Below are 24,177 nucleotides of genomic sequence, written 5' to 3' on the forward strand. Positions count from 1 at the left end.
GAGGGCACATGGTAAGACCTGTGTTTGTCTCTTCACTCATTTCCCAGTAAAATGGCTTCGGCTAGTCTGCCCCAAAGTCATCTACCTGCCACCCAGTGGTTATCTGGCCTCAGGGACTGGTGTTCTAGATTTAGTACCACTTTCTGCTACTGGTCATTTGGGCAGTCAGCTATAGTAGTCATGAGCTCAGCCTTGGTGAGAGGGAGCCCGTGGAAAGAAATTGGGTTTGTGATGACATTATTGGGCCACTGAGTCAACCTTGCCCTGGACCCAACTTGTAGACAGAATTTTATGTGAGTTAATACATTACCTTATTTTTAGAGCCAGTTTGAGTAAGGGATCGAGTTGGGGAAAGAAAGGTCATTACTGGTGGCTGCAACCAATCTAACTGACTAATCAGATTACTCTCATAAATGGCACCCTAAATGTGCTGTCCTGTGAAATCCAATGTAAAAGAAAGGGCTGCCAGATATGGTACACGGGTAGAAAAATGGTCATTATATCTGACCGTAGCATTTCTACTGTGTTGTGTTGTGAAGGCATCATAGCATTTCTTGTTGCTGATCATTGAAAAAAATTATCTTGATATATTTTGAGCAGAAGAAGCTGAAATAAAAATGTGAGCCTCACCTGCTGTTTCCAAGGAAGCTTACAGTTGTGCTACAGATTTTAAAGTTTGGAAAGCAGTACCTTAAACAGAGATTCCCCAAACTTCACCCGGGTGCAGGTTATATCAGAATAACAAGAAATGCTTATGGAAAAGACAGATTCCTCTGTGCTACTTCAGAGCAAATAATTATCTCTGAGAGTAAAGCCTAGGGATTTGTATTTTCAACAAGCTCTTGATAATTTTTATTCACTGCCAAGATCGCGAGCAAATGTCTAGAGAAAATTGGCTGAGATCAAAGCCAGAGCAAGAGCCCACCAATTTAGCTATTTGGGATGAAAAGCCCTTCTCCTTAATCCAGGGTTGACATTTCACATGTCTATTTGTAAATTCTAGGATTGAACTAGAAAGGGCAAAGTTTCATGGTCAGGAGAACCGGTTCTACTTTACTCCGTCAGTCTTTAGCCTTCTACAACCTTGGAGAAATCACTTCTTTGGGGGCCTCAGTTTTCTCATCTGGCAAGTAAGAGGGAAAGGATTACACAAGATTATATATAAGGTACATTCTTCATATAAAGCTCTCAAAAATCCATGACGTCAACATTGGGGAATGGTTATAAAACTTTTGTGTCCATAGGCAGATTTTTAAATTGTGTTTTAATTTACTGATTTTCACTTTTCTATTCTCACTACATTTTTATGGGTAGCCAGGAGGGCAATGGGAAGGATGTGTTTAGCAGTAAATGTTTCCCCAGAGATACCAATCAGTAGGAAACCAAGTATGAGTTAAGAGCTTTCCTTCTGAAATAGAAGTTTCACATCTTGAAAAGAAATTAACATGATTTTTATGGCATACAACTTTGTGTCATAGTTGAAACCTTGTTCACCAGGTGAACTTTTGTCTGAGTTATATTTTCCACTTTTGGAACTCATGTAATTTGAAAGTAGATTATACAAAAATCTATTAGAAGGCACTTTTGCATACTCAAATTTTCATAGAACAGGCTCAATGTTATTCTAGCTAATATGAGGGCTATATTTTCCCCCTGCGTGGTCCTACAGGAATTTCCCAGCTAGAGTACAATATGTGACTTGGGAGGGTTCTGGTTTAGACCTTAAGCATTTGCTTCCAACCTTGGAAATCTGCTGTGACAATTCATCACGTTTTCCTGCTTCAGTCAAATCCCTGGTGTCAAAAACCCTGTAACCTTAGTGCCAATAAAAACAAGCCAACCAAAGTGTTGGGATTGCTTTCCTCAAAGTCGTCATTCCCTTCCTCAGGCCCAGCAGTAGGTGATGAAGTCTTAAAAGTCCTCAAATGAAACACTGTGATGAGATCTATTTGGGCCTTTGTGCAGACATGAAGCTCTTCCTCTGCTGATGGGCCAGGCTTTCTGCCTATGGGGCCCACGACAGCCTTGGAGCCCAATCAAACTTTGCATCCTCTCTCTGTCTTGTTCTCTTCCATTCTTGCTTTTGGACATCTCCATGAACAAATCAAGTTACAGAACTGGCTTCCCTGCCACTTCAAGGGGCTTTCAAAGACTAACATTAAGTTTTAACATTAATTAACATTCACAAAAGTTGTGGGCCTTGTGTTTCTGTGTCTTTAAGATGGTGAGTTGCTAGGAGGAGAGCGGCTTCCAGGAGGAAATCTTGATGATGACGTGACTCACAGGTGAATCGCTGGGGGTGCAGTTCTTCATCACCTGCATGGGCAAGAGCTTTGATCTTCTACCACATCATTCTCATTAACAATTACAGGAATTGCATATCTAAAGAGTTCTCTCTGCTGAAACTAAGCTCCTTAACCTTCAGCACTAGTAAATCCACTGCGGTTCCATCATCACACATTGTAAGGACTTTGAAGGGCCTTCTACTTGCTGTCAGTCTAATGAAATGTGCGTGAGCGAGGACAACAAGCACCCTTCACAAGCCGCCGTGTGGGTTAATGCGAGGGCTTTCTGACCAGCGGAAGGTGTGAATTCATAACAAGATCTGGTGTGTGCAGCTTTAACAGCTTGTCAAATGTGTGAGTTGAGGATAATGAATTCAAGTCCAGTTGGGGGGTTTTCTCTGGTTTGCAGGTCTATTTACAGGGATGACATAGATAGAGGAGCCACATGGAAAGGCACAAGCAGGTTCCTGGGCTTGAATGGAATGGTCTTTTGTTAAAGGCCAGATTGGCTGTTGAGAATAACGACGTCTGTGTAACACCCTCGGCTTTCCCATAAAATTAAGTGGACTTCATTTTCACTGACTCCAACTTCAGCAAAAAATAACCTCAAACTAGCCATTTCGACATACAGGCATGATTGAATCGAAAACCTTACCTGTGCCAGGGTAGCCCCAAGGCAGGGGCTTGCCCAAGCAGGGCAGCCCCAAGCCACACATAGCTACTGAGCCCTTGACATGCAGCTGGCCCAGACTGCAAATTGTGCAAGCATAAAACACACAGGGGATTTTGTAGACTTACTACACATACAACAAGTAAAATACTGCATTGGTATTTGTATGTTACTTATGCATAGAAATGAGAGCACTTTAGATAAAGTTGATTACATAAAATATATTATTAAAGTAATTTTTAACTGTTTCTTTTGCTTTCTTTAGTGTGGTTACTAGAAAACTTAGTTCCATGAAAGCTCATATCAAATTTCTATTGGACAGTGCTGTCTTACATCACCAAATGTAACGTAAACATTGAATAGGTACCCTTTTTTTAGGTGATCAAGTAATCACTAGATTTTTATATATTGCATTTTCTTAGAATTATATTTGCTTAGGAGTTTTTAGATGGTAGTTAATATATTAATTATTTTATAAGTCTTTAGTTCTAATATCTATATACCAGGTTTTATATTTAAATTCACATTTAAATATATACTACTTTAAAAAAATAATCCTGAAGTGGAGTTAGACAGTGTAAACATGGGAAAGTTATTTTCTAATCTATCTCAAGCAGAATTCAACTTCCAGTTTCACTGTAGCAATTGTCAAATGAAAAAAAATTACCCCTAATTCATTAATGACCTATTTATTGCATAGGTTATTTGAAAGACAAATGTTTTAAAACTCAAAAGTGAATATCAACTGGAAAAATCCTGCTCATTCTCTCTGCCTCTTTCCCCATTTCACTTCCCTTTTCCCTGTCTCTAGCAAGTTTGGAGGGCGTCTATGCCAGTGGCAGCCAGGAGAGAGAACACAGCAAGTGCGTTGAGAAGGAAATACTTTGCACTTAAAAAAATGAGCCCCTTCATGAAATTCCTGCTGTGGGAGAATCAGGGAAGGGAAGGGATGGAGAGAGAATGAGTAAAGGAACAAACAGTCCCCCAACCCCTCTCCAGAAAGGACCTAGCCAGGAACAGGCTGGGCTGAGGCGAGGCTGGAGAACCACGCGGGTAGGGAGAGTTTGAATTCAGCCTGAAGTGGATTTTTTTGAAAACCTCAAGCAAGCCATGTTTCCCAAAATGTGATTACACTTATAATTGAAAGTGACTGGAAAGATGAAGAATCTTTTTAGATATTCCCAAGCATCGTGGAAAAAAGTGATGTTATGGGGAGAATTTGAAGGTAGGAGTTGGAGAAAAATAAAGCAATTTTCTTTTTGTACCATTTGAAATCCAGTTTGTAAATCATAGTGGTTGTACCAGGTAGCTGGATGCTAAAAATACATCATCCATTCCCTGCCCCAGATACTGTCTTTAGGTGGGAAGTGCCCTCAGGCTTGGACCCCTCTCTTTCCAGACTTTTCCCCTGAGGACTTTCCACACATTCCTTTGGGCCTCTCAATATTACCTCTTGAACTGGTCAGGTAGCTACAAAAACCCCATTATTTTCTTATGCAGAATGATATCACACCTTGTCTTGGCTCATTGAAGTGTTTCCAAAAAAGTAAAAAAGCAATTCACTCTCTAGTAAGATGCTTCTGACCTTCCGGAGAGAGGGGTTAAATTGCACTCTTCTCTTAAAATAACAATTCTTGTCTTTCTGATATAGAAGCATCACCCACAACTCAATATCACAAGGGGCAGTCAGCTCAGGAATTGCCTGGTATTGTGGATGCCAGGAAGCCCCTGAGGGAGGTAGGTTTTAGGGGAAATAAAGGCACATAACTAAGGAAGGAGGTCTTTCTCACCTTTGAAAAGAGTTTCAAGGATGTGAAACCTGATCACATTAGTGTGGGAAGAACAGAGTGTATGCGCTTTTTTCATGACCCCAGCAGATAGGCAGAGAGGACAGGGTTTTTAACTTTGAGGTGTTCTTTCGCTGATGCTCCAACGTCCCTGCAGAGGGAAACGTGGAATAGTGATGGTCAAAAGAACATACTACTCGCCTAGATAATTTTCTTCCACTGGACTTATCTCAATTTCTAAAATACAACTAATGCAGATTCTTTATAAAGGATCATCATGTTCAATCTTTTGAAATGAAGAATGTGACTTTCACTGAGAAGTCAGCATCGCGTCAGTAAGATTGAGCACAACGCCCTTTCTTTTGTCATTTGTGACCAAAGCAAGCCGGCATTTCTCTTTCTTTCTGCATTTTTGTACTTGGTGTAACTAAGGACATAGTCATTTGCAAATAATAAGGCTTACAAATACAGAGATGCAGAAAATTTCACAATATTTCAAATCGTAGCCTGCAGGTATGTGAAGAATTTAAAAAATGCAAACAGCCTTCCCTGTACCAAATGTAATATAATAAAAAGATAAGAACGTGATATCATTAATGTCCTAGTTCACAACTAGAATAAAATCGGTAACTTTTTTTTAGAATTGTTGTTTAGCTTCATTGAGAAAGGTACCGGAAATGGCCTTTTGTTTTAGGAGTGGCTGCAGCAATGAGCAGCGTGATGACGGGGCAGGGAGCTGCGCTTTCTAAAAGCCTCATCTGTTGGAGACCTCGCTCACTAAAAGGCCACCTTAATGACTTATCATGAAGGACAAATTAAATAAAGACCCTTAACTTTTAAATATTATCTATAGATGATTGCACACTCTCCTTGCTGAATGAAGACGAACTTTCTGATGTGTATGACTGCAGATTCCCCTTTGCAGATGCCTTTTCTACCCCGCTAAGGCCCTTCATCCTCATACCATCCTAAATGTTCTAGTGCCTGCTAGGAGACCTGAGCCCTGAGCGCCAGGTTTAAAGGAACTGGGAAGAAGCACTAGATTTTCTTTTTTAAGAAGCAGGGTCTCACCCTGTCACCCAGGCTGGAGTGCAGTGGCTTGATCATAGCTCACTACAGCCTTGAACTCCTGGACTCAAAGGATCCTGTCATCTGAGCCTGCCAAGTAGCTGGGACTACAGGCATGCACCACTGTACTCAGCTTGTAAAGAGAATTTGAAAAGGTTTGACCACATAGAGGATGGGAGTGAAAGTAGAGATGTACTTGGTTACTACTTTGTATAGTGCCTGGAAGTCCTGTCAGGTTTTTATTTTGCTGTTTTTTTTCCCCTGCATGTGAAACTTCTCTTCCTTTCCTTCTTATAGTCACAAGCCTTCATTCTCTTATGCCAAGATTACCGTGTACATCCTGACTGTCTCCCTTCTTCTGGGCTCCTTTGTATCTGAAACATTTTACCCACTGAAGCCAGAAGGAATAATCTGAACATAAAATAGTTTATGTCTCCTCCTTAAACTCTTAAAGCTTAAATGAGTCTATATTGTCTAGAAGTTGAGGTCCTCAGTCATGCTGGTTTCTAACATTATTTGCAAGTATCATCCATAAAAACCCTCTGGTTTGTATTTCTGAGCACCACATCGCCTTGTTTTCTGCCAGTTTCAAACAGGAATAATGGGCACATTTTGATTGGCTGCCATTCTAAGGCTTTTCTAACCTTTAGTAGCCCTATCCCGTGCAACCTGCTCCTTGCCCCTTTCCCAGACTTTCCTGCCCTGGTACCCTTGCCTCCTCAAACCCAGGTTTCCATTGCTGACCTCACATGTCTTTGGCATTGGTGATGTGCCTGTTATCTTGAGTGTTGATTTACTTTTCCTAAGCACAGTTTCTATCTCCTCAATAAAATTGTCATCTCCTTAAGAGCAAGAATCCTGCTCTAGTTTAATTCCATTTGTTCAAAAACATAAAAGGGGTCAAATGTTCAGCTGGGTTATACCAAAGTAAAGATCAGTAGAAAAACAAACGTACATCACCAACATCAAAACTACCCAGCGATATAATTAAACTTGCAAGAAACGTTCAGGGCAATTTATTTGTCCAAGCTCTAGACACAATAACTACTTGATTATTGGTGACGGGGATTGAAACTTTCAATGAAATATATTCTCATGATAATAGTTTTACTTTAAGAACATGTTTGAGATTCAAAAGTTAATATTAAGAAAATGAATAATTGCCTGGACAGTTGTTTCAGAAACTAAACATTTTATGTGTAGATAAAATATATGTAAATGTTTTCTTAAAGGTCACATTACAAAGTATTGCTTAAGCAAAAGAAGTTTAATGCTACAATCACCTCGCCTGTAGATTTGCCATGGTGTATTAGACCTTGCTGTAAGTAGCTGATTGCACGGCTCTTTTGGGTAGCATCAACAGACCAACTTGCTAAGAATATCTTCCCTGTTATATCTTCTTTAGTGAACTCTCACAAGGCCTGAGATTCCTATCTTTGGAGTCTCTTCCTCCTCTTACATTGCAGATATGTTACAGGGAAAAAGTGTCTCACCTATGCCCCGTTAGCAGTTTTTGTTTCTCAGGCTGAATCTGGGAATTAGAAGAGGAAGAGAAGTTAAAGCCTGATAAGATGGCACCTTGGGGTTTCACAGGCCAGGAGGGGAGACTCAGGTAAAGCAGCAGCAAGGGAGAAAAAGGAGACTATTTGGACTCAGGGAGCACTGAAGCGCCGTGCACAGCCAGCCGAGAGGAGACTTGGATGGTATGTCACAGAAAGAGAAGTGATGAGCCCCCAAAGAACACCAAATGCTGACTTCTACCACAGCCTTCAGCTGAGAGTAGATCCTATTTTATTCACTTACCACTTTCCTTGCATGTAGCAAAGAGTTTTTCCAAACTCATCTCGCAGTATTTGTTGAATGAAGAGATGACTGCGAGGATAAATAAACACAAGAGCCATATCTCTTACACCCCTTTATCAGTGCCCAACTTTTCCTGTTACTGACCCTAGTCCTCTGCTCATTGTTGGAGTCTGATGTCTGCCATCTTTATCCTGTCCTGTCAGATGCCACCTAAGACCCCTCCTTATACTTCCAGTCTTTTCCTTCACCACTCCCTGAATCTTACTTTGTTTCTAGCAATTCTGAATGACTTACCACTCCGCAAATAAACTCTGTTGCCACCCACCTTCAGCTCATCCTGGATGTTCTCTTGCACCTTCTTCGTTCGGAGGGAATGCCTCCTTCTCATCTAAGACAGGTCTTAGGTATCAGCTCTTTCAGGAAACTTTCCCGACACTCCCCAGGTGCCAGAGAGTCCAGGCTACAGATCCCTTCTCTATGTCCAAGATCCCTCTTCGTAGCTCTGTGGTTTCCTAACTGCACTGCATCGCAGTTATCAATTTCTGCTTCTTCCTGTACCACTGAGAGGTCAGACTTGATGTCTTATTCATCTTGACTCCAAAGCCCTCCCAGCTACCACCCAACTTTCCCGCTCCTTTTTACACCAAAACTCCCTGAAAGTGACACCTATACTTGCTGTCTTCACTTCTGCTCCAATTCTTCCTTGATTTGCTTCCAGCGGAATTTTGACCTTCATACTTTACCAGAATGGTTCTCATCACAGACAAGAAGCGAGCCCTGGTTTTTAAATTCCACAGTGAGTTCTCCGTATTTAAATCACTGTCTTTCAGGAAAGGTTGGCACGGTTGGTTCCTCTTTCCTCCTGGTGACTCTCAGTCCCACATGCTCTCCTTGCCTATTCCTAGGTGGCTTTGTGGATCCCCCGCCTCTGTACCTCTCGCAGGCTGGTGGCCGCTCCTTCAGCCTCTTTTCCCACTGCCTTGTGCCTTGCCCACTTAGCTCCATATGCAGAGGCCCCTCTTTCCTGAACATGTCTCACGGCCCTTTGGGTTCTCTGCCAGGGCTCGAGCAGTTCCCTGGAAAGTGCTTCTCCCACCTCCTTTAGAGATACATGCACACAGCACATAATTGTCTTTGCCTCCTGGGAAAGAAAACAGGATGGAGCTGGAAAAAAGCAGAAACAAAATGAGAAGCCAGATATCTAGGTATTCAAAGAGCAAAGATAAGATACCACTTAACAGCGTGCAGCCCCTTCATAAGCTGTTGTCTTATGCCACCCTCTCCATGCTCCAGGTGAAGCTCATGCAGGAGGAGACTGGAGCTCCGGAGGTACATGGAGGCTCACACAGGAGGCCCATGGCAGAACAGAAATGGCATCAGGGCCAGGTATGAATCCTAGCGCCCTGTGCACAGAGCTGGGACATTGAAAATAGCTTCACAAAATGGACAGATTAAACTGATTGGCTGCTTTGCAAATTTATGTTTGAGTATCTGCTGCTGATTAGGATGATCTCCATGTCCCTTACAGCGCAATACAACTGAACATTTTACTCCACGCCAGTTCATCCGTGTCCTCACTGCCCTGGACTGGCCCCAGTGACCCAGTCATGGGGTCCTTTCACCACATAACACCTCCTGTCACTCCCTCCTTGGTTTCCACATTGCCGTTTGCCCCCAGCTGGATGATAGCATGCATCTCTCCATTTAGAGTTTTCCTCCTCATGTCTGTCTTCCTCAAAGCCCTAGATAGCGATCTCCCAGTGTGCTCCCACTGGGAGGCTATTCAACAAATAGCCTCCCAGTGTTGGGAGGGCTGCCTGAAAATCTGTCAGTAGGAATGCTATTAAAGACCCTTCATTGAGGCTGGGCATGGTGGTTCATGCCTGTAATTCCAGCACTTTGGGACGCTGAGGCATGTGGGTCTCTTGAGGTCAGGAGTTCGAGACCAGCCTGGCCAACATGGTGAAACCCCATCTTTACTAACAATCCTAAAAACGTTAGCCAGGCATGGTGGTGTATGCCTGTAATCCCAGCTACTCGGGAGGCTGAGGCAGGAGAATCACTTGAACCTGGGAGGCAGAGGTTGCTGTGAGCTGAGATCGAGCCATTGCACTCCAGCCTGGGTGACAGAGCGAGACTCTATCTCAAAAACAACAATAACAACAACAAAAACCCTTCACTGAGGCTCCAGGCTGATACTCTGGGCTGTCTTGACAAGCACTTCTCTGTTTGTTCTCTTGGCAGCAGACACCTAAGCAGGTGTTTTCTCCAAATGCACCTCACGTGTCCCCTGAGGGATCTACTGTTCTCCACTTTATCTCTCCAACCCTTACTCACCATGAATTTACTCTCTTGGCACCTGACATGATGTAAGCATTGTCTAGATTTCCCCAGGAATTTAGCATGAAATTAAGGACGGGAAATAGGTGATACATTTGCCACTCCCCACCTCCATGCCTGTGGTCAGGAAACTCTTTCCTTCCGAGCCAGCTGTGTCTTCAGAATTCTTGACATGGCGTCCAGGCAGCTGCTAGCAATCCATAAAAGTGAGCTCATGAGATGCAATCTCCTTGCTGCCTTCACCTAAACTGTGCCCCATGAAAGGCTGTGCTGTGCTCTCCTTCTCCCGAGACTCAGAGAACACTTGCTGTCTCCTGGGCCTGGGATGCGCCACTCTCTCTCGAGCCTCCTTCCTGACAGCCAGGGGCTCCCTTTATTCTCGTGGAATCCTCTGTCCACCTTCCTCTTCCACTGCATTTTTCTGGTCCAGTCGTCTTTGCACCTGGACTTAGCTTTGAAATGACTGCATAGTGTTTTATGCCATGGCTTAAATGAATTAATTCCTAATCAAGGAAAAGACATGTGCAGGCCTTCTGTAGCATTTCAGTGTTTTACCCTCTAGGGAATCCTGCCAGAAAGGATCTTATGATTTCGGAAGTGCTGTGTTTAATGATAAATGCCCATTATGAAAATTAAGTAATTCTTATTCTTATTTTTTTAAAAATCTAACTTTCTTAAAATACAAACCCATTAGTAGGCTTTTTAGATCTGTTTATTTTTAAAAAGAAAGCCCTTTCTCCCTGCCCGGAGTCCACTGTAGGTAAATTCCCAGTGCTAGATATGAATCATTCCACAGTTACCTGGTCTACCAGACACCACGTGGGTGTTCCTGCTCCCTGTTGTCTCTGCATCAGAGCTCCTGCTTCGTCTCTGCTCTTGGCCTCATCCGCCTTGGTTTTGAACTGGGACAGCTTCATGTTTCTCTGGGCTTCCAGTTGCAGCATTGGCAATGCCTACATAGACTGTCTTCCCTCAGAGGACCTTTTATGTGCCAGGTAGGCAGATACTGTGTGCTCTCCTGCTTGGTTCCCAAGTGGGGCTCTCACAGACTTCAGTGGGAAATTCACTGGGGGACTTGGGCAATGACGAGGAAAGAAAGGGAAGAAAGTCACACCTCCAGGAGGAATGGAAATGGAATACCTTGAGATGGACCTTTCAGAAGTCTAATTCTGCCTGCCCTATGACTTGAACAGCCTCCCCTCTGATGGAACGGACAGTGGGGCTGGAAGTGGAGCAGGGAACAGGAAGGCGAGTCGAGGTCTGGGAAAGAGTAAAGTGCAGTAGGAAGCTCTGGGAATTGGAGTCTGATGCCTGTGTTGAATGTCAGCTCTTTTGCTCACCGTCTTAAACATTTTGTGCTTCTGTAACAGAATAAGACTGGATAAATTATAAAGAATAGAAGTGTATTTTCTTAAAGCTCGGGAGGCTGGGAAGTCTAAGGTCAAGGTGTTGGTATCTGGGGAAAGCCATCCTGCTGTGTCCTCACATGGCAGAAGAGAAGAAAGGGAACTTACTCCCGCAAGCACTGCCCCCCACCTTTTTTTTTTTGAGACAGAGTCTCGCTCTGTCACCCAGGCTGGAGTGCAGTGGCGCGATCTCAGCTCACTGCAACCTCTGCCACCTGGGCTCAAGCGATTCTCTGCCTCAGCCTCCAGAGTAGTTGGGATTACAGGTGCGCACTACCATGCCCAGATAATTTTTGAATTTTTTTGTAGAGATGGGGTTTTGCCATGTTGGCCAGGCTTGTCTCGAACTCCTGGCCTCAAGTGATCCACCCGCCTCGGCCTCCCAAAGTGCTGGGATTACAGGCGTGAGCCACCGTACCTGGATATTTAAAAAAAATATTCCCACATCAGTCATTGTTTCTGTAGCGCACTGCTTTTCATGGCTTTTGGCGCTTTGCCTTAGAGCCTGAGATGCTACTAGGGTGAGCAGGACCTTAGAGGTGTGCTCCTCAGTGGCACAATTAGTGTGACTCTTTTTGTCATTCCCCCCACCCCCCGGGGAATGTCTAGCCAGAGCCTAGCCCATGACGTAGATACATTCAGTGACTGTCAGCAATTTGTAATCTGTAATCTGATTCAATAGCCAGATCCTTTGTTTTGAATACTCCCCAGACTTTGAATAACATTTATTAGTTTTTCCTAGCCTTATTGAAATTTTATGAAATTTAAACAGGAGAAGAAAAACATAAAATTGCTCATAATCCCCTTACCCGCAGATAACCAGGATTAATATTGGTGTGCATTATTTTCCAGTCTTTTTCTCTGAATATATTTAACATCAAGTTTTCTCAGCTAAGATTTCATAGATTATAAGATGCATTATCATTATAATGACACTTTTTTTGGAAAAAATAAAAGGAAAAGACACAGGCACCAACTTATCTAATATAAGATAATTTGCAAGATGCATCTCAATGTAAAAATGGTAAGACATGCATATCAGGATCAAATAAATGTAAGTATAGATTCTATGCGTCCCAAATATATCCAATTTTAGGTTCACCATTCATGTAAACACCTGTAGGACAATAAAGTGAGGTGCCCCCTCCACGACTGTGTGTGGCCTATTCTCTCCCCATTTTCCAGGTCTCTGAGAATATCATTGTGACATCTTCATGTGCTCTAAGTGCACACTGAGGGGCACCTGCTGCCTCTGCAGGTCTCTGGCTATAGACCATTGATCACTTCTTCTGAGCCTAATCTGCTGCTCTCTAAGCTATACAGAAACCAAACATTAAACAATATTTAATGTGTGCCCAGCATCTCCTGCCATGCTCAGATGACTAGGAGGAAACAAAATCCCAAAACAAGAAAAGCAAGCCCAGCAAACATTTCTACCAAAGATGATACATTTTATTTGGGGGGTTTTGGGGGATATTTTTTATTTGAAGGATACCACATGCTACTTTTTTAGGGGGGAGAATTTTGTCTCTCTCTCCCCTCGCCCCTGTTTGATTCGTCAGGCAATGGAGTGCCTACGTGCTGGTTGCTGCCTGTCTTCCTTCTGGCATATTCTTTCAGATTTTTACCCCAAGCTGATATGAGCTTAAGTCTCTGTTCCCTATTGCACTGTTACATTCAGTGGCATCTTTCATAAAATTTCAGAGACATAAGAGTTTCTTTCTGCTTGGAATTGTTTTTACAATAAATTTGATTTGTCTGCCACCCACCTGGCTTGCTTTAAAGTTCAATCTCGGTTAGGGGTTTGTCTACCTGCTCCCTTGGGCTCCTGTGAAAATCCTAGGCTTATGCAACCTAATACCTCCGGCAGTGTGTTTCCGGAAACCTTCTGAAACCCAAAGAAACGGTTCCCCCGGGGCAAGGAAGCCCGCAGGACAAAAGCGGGGCAATGCTTACCGGAGACTGGAGGAGAGGGCTGCACTTTTCTTCCCATTCTCACGGAGTACAGAGGACAGGGGAGTTTGCAGCCTGTGCCGGAGACCCCTCACTGCTCATTAGACCTGGACACGAGACTGAGTTTCCGGCCGTCCTGGCTGGTGTCGGCCACTGGATGCCATTGGAAGTGAGGCCGGGCCTGCTGGCCTAGCGCAGGCAGCCTGGTATGTGCCTTCCTGCTTCTTCCGCTTCCGCTGCCGGATGTGAAGGCGCTGAGACCCTCAAGGATGAAGGACCCGCAAGATGGGAGAAGCCTTGGTCATCCTGAGCAAAGACTTCCGCCCAGCACAGCCGGACACCCACGGCAGTCATGGGAGAGAGAGACGTCCACGTGTTGACCCTCTGCGGTGACAGGGTTTATTGGTTATGCAGCTAGCATTGCCATAACAAATTCTTCTCTCAGTTTCTGCATAGATAAGCTATTCTGACATATATCATTGTTTATTTAACCTATCTGTTATTTTTAGGCCTTTTGGTTTATTGGCATTTACTTAGAAATAACGCCGTAGGGCTTGGCACAGCAGCTCACACCTGTAATCCAGCACTTTAGGAGGTTGAGGTGGGAGGACTGCTTGAGGCCAGGAGTTGGAGACCAGCCTGTGCAACACAGCAAGACTCTATCTCTACAAAAAAAATTAAAAATAAATATGAGCCAGACATGGTGGTGCACACCTGTCGTCCCAGCTGCTCAGGAGGCTGAAGTGGGAGGATTGCTTGAGCCCAGGAGTTTGAGGTTACAGTAAACTATGAATGTATCACTGCACTCCAGCCTGGGTGACAGAGTAAAACCCTGTCTCTAAAAATAAATGAAGAAATAAATAAATAACACTATAATAAATATGCTTGAACAAATATCTTTGCATGCTTTCAGAAACCTTTAGGAGAATATGTTTTTACAAATGGAGATTTACAGTCAAAGAGTATTGAGGTTTTTAAATTTCAGTTTAATTTAAAAGGAATTAACACAATATTTTTAAAAAACTGTGCCAGTTTAGACTTCCTCAGACTATGTATGAAAATACCTGTTATATACCTACAGATGTATACCAGCAATCATTTTACTTTATGCTGTGTGACAGAAAAAAAATCTGTAACTTAAAAAAATGACTATTTACTATAAGTGTCATTGAGTCCTTTTTTCTTTCTTGTGTGTTTATAAGCTGTTTGTATTTCTCATATATATTGCCTTTGCCTATGTTTCTTGCAGGTTTTTTTTATTTGATTGTTTGTATGTATCTTATCGGTGTGTAGAAACTGTTTTTATTACTTATATTGTGTTTTTGTCTTTAATTTATCTCAAAAACATTGTCTCTGTGTTAAAGTATATTGTCTCCCAGTATATCATTTTTAACTTTATTAATAATATCTCTTAACATACAGAGACAATTCTCTACATTTATCTGTATGTATATATATGCTATACAGTTTTAAATTTTATGTACACAAATTGCTGATCTATTGCTTTATGAAAGTTAGGTATTACTGCTTGCTTTAAAAGGCCATCACCACCACTCCCAATAAAGTTTATTAAAATATTTTTTCTAATTAATGAGCAGGTGTATATGTGTGTGTGTGTATGTATATATACACATTTAAACATGTGTGTGTACAATCCATCTGGAAAAACTATGAAAAATACTGTTTTCATATATATAGCAGATTCTATCAATATAGATCATCTTTCTTTCCTTTCTGATAGAAAATGCTACATTTAGCACATACTAAATTTCCACGTTTTTCTCTATCAGTCTGTAATATTTTCATTGATCATTTGTATATTGAGTGAACAATTTTGAATCCTACTTTTAATGATTACATGCAGTTTTGTCATGCGGATGTCCAATAATACATTTAGCCTATTTTCTACTACTAAAAATTAAGTTAGACTTTTGTTATTTGCTACATGAGCATCTTTGTGCATGAAACTATGAGCCGTCTCTTTTGCATTATTTCTTCAAGATTGATTCCTTGAATTAGCATGATATAAAATACCTTTTAGCTTCTTAAAACATATTTTCAACATGGTATCAGAAAGAATTTTGTGACAATTTTCACTTCTACCAGGAGTACCTGAGAGGGCCGTTTTCAGCACATCTTACCAGCAGCCCTTACTACTCTTAAGAATGTTTGTCGATGGGAGATACTATTATAAAAGTTAGTTTTAATTACTAGTTTTGATTATGAACTGATCATCTTTAAAATATAATTACTAGTACTCAGTACCTTTACTAAAACTTAGCTCAGCAAAAAGGATGTGGCCTGGCAAAAGTTAATCCCAAAACCTTAAATGTTCAAAACAATTGTTTTAATGGGCTTGGGAAAAATAAAAACATTATTTTTTATGTTCTAAGCCTAATAATATTAAGATCTTTATCTTTCGTGTATGAAACCTCAAATAACCCTACAGTTTCTCAAATTCTGCAGTTCTGTGGTTTCCAGCATAGCTGGCCTCTGGAATTGATTCAAGTAACCAAACTTTCTTATGGAAACTTGGCCCTTCTCTGCCATCAATCTGAATACTAACTTCACCTCGAGGTGGTGTACCCAACTTGTGCAAATGCCCATAGGAGAAGTGGTTTGGAACCACTTATGCTTGGTTAGGTTAAACCTATCGCTCCCTGAAATTTGATAGCATTCTGCTCAAAGCCAGCTCTGGCAGGAACTTCATTACTTGCACAGGCATTAAAACCCAGCCTCACCTCTGCATCCCCTGGAAAAAAACATTTGTGGGCAGCCTGTGGCTTCCCTTTGAGTCAAGGCACTCCTGGTTCACACTGGCACCTTTGTTACAGCCAATGAACTTGGGAATTCCGAAATTTATACATGGGAAACTGAATTTCAGAGGCTGCTTCAGAGTAATGCTCAATCATGTTTGCTGTTGTAAATGAGCTGTAGCCTGTTACTTACTGCTGGTAGTGGTCTGACTAATGTCATGTAAGGGAAAAAAGTCGCAAGGGGTTGAGGGGCTGTTTCTGTCCCTGATGTATTGCCTCACAGGACCCTTCGTGAAGATTGAGTGGTAGTTTTGTAAAATCAAGTAAGCCCCAGAGGCTGATGGATGCTTTTCTAATTTACTGCCAGCAGTCACAGGCCTGTTCCCTAAAGACAGGATGTAGCTAATAATTGCCAGGTCTAGGAAAGGCAGGAACAGAAAATCGCTGAGTGTTAAATGTGAATATGAATAGTAGATCTCCACGAAGAAGAGAGAAAACCAGAAACCCAAGGAAGCCTTGAGTTAGCGCAGGAGCAGCTGAGCGTCTGCTGCGAGCAGCAGGACTCGTGCTTGGAGCTTTCTGCTCATGGGGGTGAGGTGGAAGGTGTGGGAGGGAGAGGTGGATGGTAGTGTCCAGGCAGGAAAAGCGAAGGGCGCCTCTGTGAGTGTGTCCACCTGGCCTGTGCAGCCACTTCAAAACATCACCTCCTTGTCCTGCTATAAGGCATGGGAGGAGCAAAAGGGAGGTCACCCCCACTCCAAACCCTGGACCCCCCAAACAAAACAAAACAAAACCCTGCCCTTTATGTGTACTCTTTCTTTAAACACCATACTGCTCTGTTACAAATCAGCTAAAAAAACAGTATAAATAAGATATTTAAGATATCAGCTTAACAAAATGTTCCAGCTAATAAATCAATGACTAGTGACTTTTGTGGGTATGAAAAGATCTACATAGATGCTTTAATTTCGCTGCAGAAAAGATGATGAGTAAATGCTTTAGAGATTAATATAAATATTTGCCTGATTTAAAAACATAAACATTTAAGAGCCAGAGGAAAGAAATTGTTATAGAGTAAGTAACAAAATGCATGCTCTTCTAAAAACCGGTTTGACAGTGCTCCGTGCGATATGCTTTAGAATTTGAGAAAAAAGGTGGGGGCAGAGATTATGAAAGAGTTGCTTCTGGTCTTAAAAATTGATTGGTATTTCCTCTTGAATGATACAATTGCAGTTGTTTATAGTTGAAAGATTTGTAATTTAAATAGAACTGAAATACCCTGCTCCAAATGAACACCTTTAATGCAAATGATTTTCAATTATAAAGGCTTTATATTTTCATTCTGGGATAGCAATAACATCAGAAACTTGGAACAAAAGTAAAAAGTGATGTCTAATAGTTACATCCAATGAGTCCCAAGATTAAATTTCATAGAATTTTTCCAAAGACACTGAAGGCCTACTCTGGGCCACACGCTGCTCTGGAATGGTCCACACATTCCTATTTGTCATTATTGTTTTGTGTGGGAGAGAGAGACTGGGGAGGATGAAAAGTAGAAAAGGTGAAAAATTGAAAATGCTTATTCAGAATTAGAACATAGAAAATGCATCACCAATAGAAGAAAGATAGTATCACTTGTTCTTACTCCAAAAACAGAACTGCACCTGTGGTCTGATAAGAGAATACATTACAGCAAATGGATTGCTACATTAATCACTAATGTTGTTGGTTGGTTTTTCATTCACACATTCATACACACTGGAGCATTTTCCAAAAATGCCTTTGAGTACATTACATTATAGTTTGTAAAATTTTCCTGCCTATTGTATCATTTGGTTCCCTTAACAAGTGTATGTTGTAGATAGACGCAGTGGTAATAGTCCCATTAAACAGATTAGGATATACAACTATAAAGAGCTTATCTTGAAAATCCAGGGTTTTTAATTCCCAGTTCAATGTTTGTTTCTGTGTGTTTGATTTCCATTTTTGGTTTTGTTTTAATTTGCTTTTTTACTCAAATAACTTGACTGAACAGACAAAAGACAGGTTTGGGAACCAATTTGTTGTTTTAATGATGGTTTTACCTTTTTGCCTTCTATTTACCATTAAGACACTATTTTACACATATTCAACTTTTGCAGGCCTTCCTTTCCTTTATCTCATTTAATTTTTAAAACTCTGTGTGATAAAACGTGGGATAATATTTCTTTCAATTTACAAAGAAGGAGAATAGGCCCCAAGAAGTTAAAGCTTTGCAATCATAAATGCATCAAGTTCTTCTTGCTTCAATCCCAGGGTTCTGTTTATTGCATACCTCTAAATTTTTTAGAAAAGCTGTATTTCAAGACTGCTTTTTACACCATTAGGTGCGTTACTGTCAGATCGCTTCAGACACTGGCTTCATGTAAAGCCATTGAATTGGGACGGTCCTCTCAACCCCAAGATATTCATTTCAAAAGTTACCTATGTTGAGATATTACTCCTTTTCTCTGTTTTCACTAACCAGTTGCTTTATTCTTTAGATTACCCTAGTGCTAAATGTGTGGCTGAGTAGGTGTCTTAAAAATATTGTTAGCTCTTTAAAATAATGAATGCTCATAGAGTTTCGTTTTCAGACTGAGTGATTTAAATACCCTGGAGTTGGCCCAAGATGCGATAGGGTAGGGAAGGTGGCTGCCTGCCTTTAGATTTCTTCAGAGATGAGGACTATGGTTGTAGGATTTGTTCCCATCACAGGTAAGGACATGAGTTAGAGAGATTGAGATGTATGCTTCTGCTTTGCTTTGACACAGGCTCTAGGGAAACATACAAAAACAGAGCCTAGAATGTAGTGCTCAAGTCTCCTGCTTCAAGTCGGCTTCCCATGAACCTCTGAAGATGCTGGAGCTTCTGCCTAAAAAAATTATTGGATCATTGTTTAGTTCTGGTGAATCTTCCACAGCTTTGAAGGCTCAGTCTAAGTATTTCTTCCTCTGAAACATTCCTTGTTCTCTCCTACCTGATCTCATGGTGCTTTATGCATCTCTCTGCTACAGCCCAGATTGCCTTTGTTATGAGCTGTGTGTTTGTATTCTTCCCCAAATTCCTATGTTAAAATCCTAATCACCAAAGTTATGGTACTAGGAGGTGGGACCTTTGGGAGGTGATGAGGTCATGAGGATGAGTCCACCTGAATGGAATTCGTGTCCATATAAAAGAGGCCCCAAAAGCCTGTCCTGGCCCTTCTACCCCATGAGGACACAGTGAGAAGGTGCCATTTATGACCCAGGAGCGGGGCCCTGACCAGACACCAAATTCACGGGTGCCATGATCTTGGACTTCTTGGCTTCCAGAACTGTGAGAAATAAATGCCTCTTATTGATAAGCCACCCAGTTTATGGTATCTTGTTATACCAGCCTGACTGAAGACTAAGACACCCTTCTATTATAAACATTTACTTAAATGTCCGTGTCCTCCATTAGACTACAAACTTTTTGAGAATGGATGTTATGCTTGTTTTGTCTCTTACTGACCTTGCCTGAGGTTGTCAAAGTCCCAATGAGGAGCTCCTTGGAGGAGATGGGAAGCCATGTGCAAAGCTGGAAAGTCAATAGCTCATCTCAATTTGAATATTTTTTATGGACCATGCTACCTTTCTGAAAATGTTCTGTAGAGTGTTAATAACTATTATCAGTATTAACCAAGGGTCAGCTTCTCTTGTTCCCTTTTCTCATGTCAGGACCACATTTCTCTGTTATATTTAGAGAAAATGTGATTAATGTTATGATTACATCCAAAAGAGCCCACTTAGTAACTCCTTCTCAAAGCTATATGCTCATGCATAATACTGGTTGTCACCTGGAACATTAAGGCCACTGTCCTCATTGATTATAATCATTGATTATATATTGATTATATAATATTGATTATAATACCATATCAATATTGATATTGCTACCAAGACAGCAACAATAACTGAGCAATAGAAGAAATCAATATTGATATTGCTACCAGGACAGCAACAATAACTGAGCAATAGAAGAAAAAGATGTTGTATAAGTTTATATATTGATTATTATATGTAATAATCAATATATAAAGTTGATGTATATATAAAGTTGTATATATAGTTGTATATATAAAGTTGTATAACATTTATATAAAGTTGTATAAGATTATATATAATAATATATAAAGTTGTATAATATAAAGTTGTATAAGATTATATATTGATTATAATGCCATATCAATATTGATATTGCTACCAGGACAGCAACAATAACTGAGCAATAGAAGAAAAAGATGTTGTATAAGTTAGGCTGGGCCAGCAATGTAGCAGTGACAAAGAAACTTGAGATTTCAGTGGATAAACACAATGAAAGTTTATTTCTCACTCATGTGTTGTTAGGTCAGCCACACTTTCTTCATCTTGTAGCTGGCAATCGAATCATGTGGAATCCAAGATCAGCACAGCAGAAGAAATGAAGCTGAAGAGTCAGAAAATGTTCTAAGCAGCCACCGCTATCACTTTCCAGTGTGCCCCTAGCCAGAGGCCAGTCACATGGCAGAATGCGTTTTCAAAAGAGGGTGGGACAACCTCCCTTGAAATCCAGCATTCTCAGGAAGCGGAAAATAAAGTGGACTTAGTGAAGTCAATGTTCCATATAGATTCACTGAAGACTGGTGGGAAACTGACTTTTTGAAACAATTTTTTTATCCCTTTGGCTATACTCATCCTTAAAAATTATAGATATGAAAATGTTTAATTATAGTTATTGATGTTTCAGCCTTATTACTCAGTAGACTATTCCCAGGTTCAACATTGTTTAATTATAGAGTTTGACAAGTAACCTCATTGGGAACATCTCATTCTTCTGTTATGTCACCTAATCAATCGCTTCTCTGGATGATCAAAAGATGGAAAAAGGGCTGCCTTCTATTTTTGAGCTTCTGTTTTTGAGCCATTTGGTTCGGTATAATGTTCTGACTTGTACATGGAACTCTCCTGTGATGTTTCGTAATTCCTAAATGACTCCGAGGCTCACCTGAACCCGAGTGAGAGATTCTCTGAGGAGACCTCCATCTGGGGATTGGTTCCCTCTGTCAGTGTTTGTACCAGCTATCCTTGGATGCCCAGAAGCTGTCTAATAACCAGGGAAGTGTTTGGGTCAATGGGAGTTGAATCAAGCCTTTCAGCCTGCTGTTGCTGTAGTGTAAGTTGTGAATGCTATGCTGGGCGTCTCATACAGCATGATTCACAACTATGTTTACAGTGCTTGCTGCACAACCACCTCTTACATATTAGTTATTCAATATTCATACATTGTTAGCTTTCAGGAAGGCTTTAAAATGCAAAGCTCACTTGAACATTCAAGAATATTTTGATTGATCAATCTCTCTTCTAGTCGGCCTCTTCAGTATGCCTCATTACTCCTTCTGTAAATATGCTCTAATAAAATCTTTCCTTAACTCATTAATCCACTTCAACATGCTGTGTTGCCTTTCTTCTTTCTGTTTTATGAATTAGTCTGCACTTTCTGTTTTCATCTCCTATTTGATTTTCCTTGCAATCTTGCTTTTACTTCAACTACTCTGGTGACCTAAGGGATCGCTAATCCCAAACATAATAATTCTGAGATACGACTGCCTTCAATGTCCTTGATCAAATTTCCAGGTTACTTTCAGGTTTGGAGAGTCAATAAAGGGATAGTATTGAAGAATGGGTTGATTTCAAATTGCAGAGATGGAATGAGGATATAAAAGGACATTTTAAGATGAGGCATTAGCATAAAGAAAATAGTGATTTGGCATCTACTATGTGCAAGGGTCTGTGCATATAGTGTATAATGAAGATCAAATTGTAAATCTGAGGTTTTAATGAGTTTGTAATCTATTGGTAAAGTAAGGTACCTATATAAATAACTGAGTTCCAGTGATTAATGTCACAAGATACTTATAAATGGCATATTGCATACTTTTAGGAAGGTATGAAATGCATCTGGAAATCTGATTAGAAATTAGTAATCAGAAGGAAGTGTATCAGCATGTCTCCACCTGCAGTTGATAGAGATCTATACAGCCCAATCAGAAGAAAACCTGAATGTAGTAGAGTCTGTAACGAGATTTGGGCAAATAATATAGGAAAGGTTGGTTAAAGATAGCTTCTGAAAGCATTCAACGGCAGGCTGAAAATTTGAAATACATTCCACAAACAAGAATGTGTCTCTGATGGTTTAGACCAAAATGATTCTTTGTACTGAGACTATGATAATCTGGTATGCCAAAGTCAATCATGCCAGCTCATCAGCTGAGCGTTTGGTTTGAGGCAACTCATGATGTCACCTAGGTTTCCTGTGTCACCCCTGCTGAGAGGGCTGCCCTTGTCCTTCTAAGCTAATGTGGTTACTCTCTTTCTAGGCATGCAACTGTAAACTGAAACTTATCAAATTTCTCTTGTTTTGAGCAGTAACAGTTGTAAAAGGAAAATTGTGCCTTTCATTTCTTTTGAAAAGGAAATAATTGTTTTTCTTAAGACCTTCAAAAGTCTTTATCTAGAGGCTCTGAAACTGGATATGAAAATATTATTTTTAACAAGTAGAAGAAAATTGATATTAATGAAGAGTCTAGAAAAAAATTGAGAAACAATTCATCTTGGACAAAGCAATATGTGAACAGTTATATTTCTATTGTCCTGGAAACATTTAGGAAGGTTCTGTAAATTAGTGCGTCTGCCTGAATCACTGTATTTTAAAATGCCCCTTTATATTAATGCCCTAATCTGTTTTGACAAAGCTGTCACTACATGATTCTCATTTTACAAATGGAAGTAGCTTGACTAGTCTCCCATGTGGCTGGAAATATATGAGTTTGAAATCCAAGAACTTTTATCTGAAATAAAATTGGAAGATTTTGTACACTGATATATGTATATATTTTTAATCTTGAAATATGTAGAAACCAGGTCTAAAAATAATGATTCGTCTAAGCATTCAGTCCACACAGCCTGCTGCTGTGGCACTGTTCCACAGCAGAGCAAAGTGGCTGATCTCTGGAGAGGCAAGCTATGGTTTCAGTCATTTATATACATTTTAATAGACTTACAATTGGATTCAGGATTCCAGCTGGAAAGCCAGAGGAGGAAGTCAGGAAAATGTGTCCCTGGGTATTTTCTTTATAGGGATTATTGAGAAACAAGTCACATACTGAAATAGGAGAGAGGTGGGAATTGGTGTCCCTAAAATTGAAGAATTTGAGTAACCCAAGATCTTTCAGCAGTTGTACTTAAAATGCCAAGCATCCGTGATGGAGCTGGAGAGGCTGACAGTTTTGACATTCAAAGTCTGATCATTAATACCACACTCATTCCAACCAGGGCTAGCTAAGTCATTATTTGCATTAACTAATATATTATGAACGGAAGTCAAACTGGCCATGGAAATAATGGAATATGGAGATTCCATTTACTTCTCTGGCAGAAACCCAATATCTGTCCACTTTCCCTTTTCCCCGGCACATTGAATGCAGTTGGCATCCTGCACGTACATATACAAGGACTGGATTTTTTTTTTCTTCTCCTTACATTTGTCAGCTCTCATATTCATAACTTTTGCTAATTACAAAGTGATTCTAGCATATTACTTCATATTGCCAAAAGAAAACAATAAAATGTATAGAAATGTATTTTTCTTACTCATTTCTTATAGAAATCTACTTCTATTTGATCATCAGAGTTTGAAATATTAAACGATATCATGGTTTGGTAAACTTTACTTAATCATTAAACAAAAAATTGAATGATGAAAACTCTCTTTTTTTTTTTTTTTTTTTTTTTTTTGAGAAGAGCCATGCTCTGTGGTCCCGGCTGGAGTGCAGTGGCGTGATCTCAGCTCAGTGCAAACTCTGCCTCCTGGCTTCAAGCAATTGTCCTGCCTCAGCCTCCCAAGTAGCTGGGATTACAGGCGTGCACCGCCATGCCTGGCTAATTTTTGTATTTTTAGTAGAGAGGGGCCTGACCAATGAAAACTCTTACCAAGCCAATGACAATTAAGGAGTCAATTGTTAGCAGGTACCAAAATGCTGTGCTCTTCAAGTACTTTGCTTTACAAGAAGTGATTTCAAAGGAGGCCCTT

This window comes from Pongo pygmaeus, chromosome 12 (assembly GCF_028885625.2).
Source record: "Pongo pygmaeus isolate AG05252 chromosome 12, NHGRI_mPonPyg2-v2.0_pri, whole genome shotgun sequence".
NCBI classification, from domain to species: domain Eukaryota; kingdom Metazoa; phylum Chordata; class Mammalia; order Primates; family Hominidae; genus Pongo; species Pongo pygmaeus.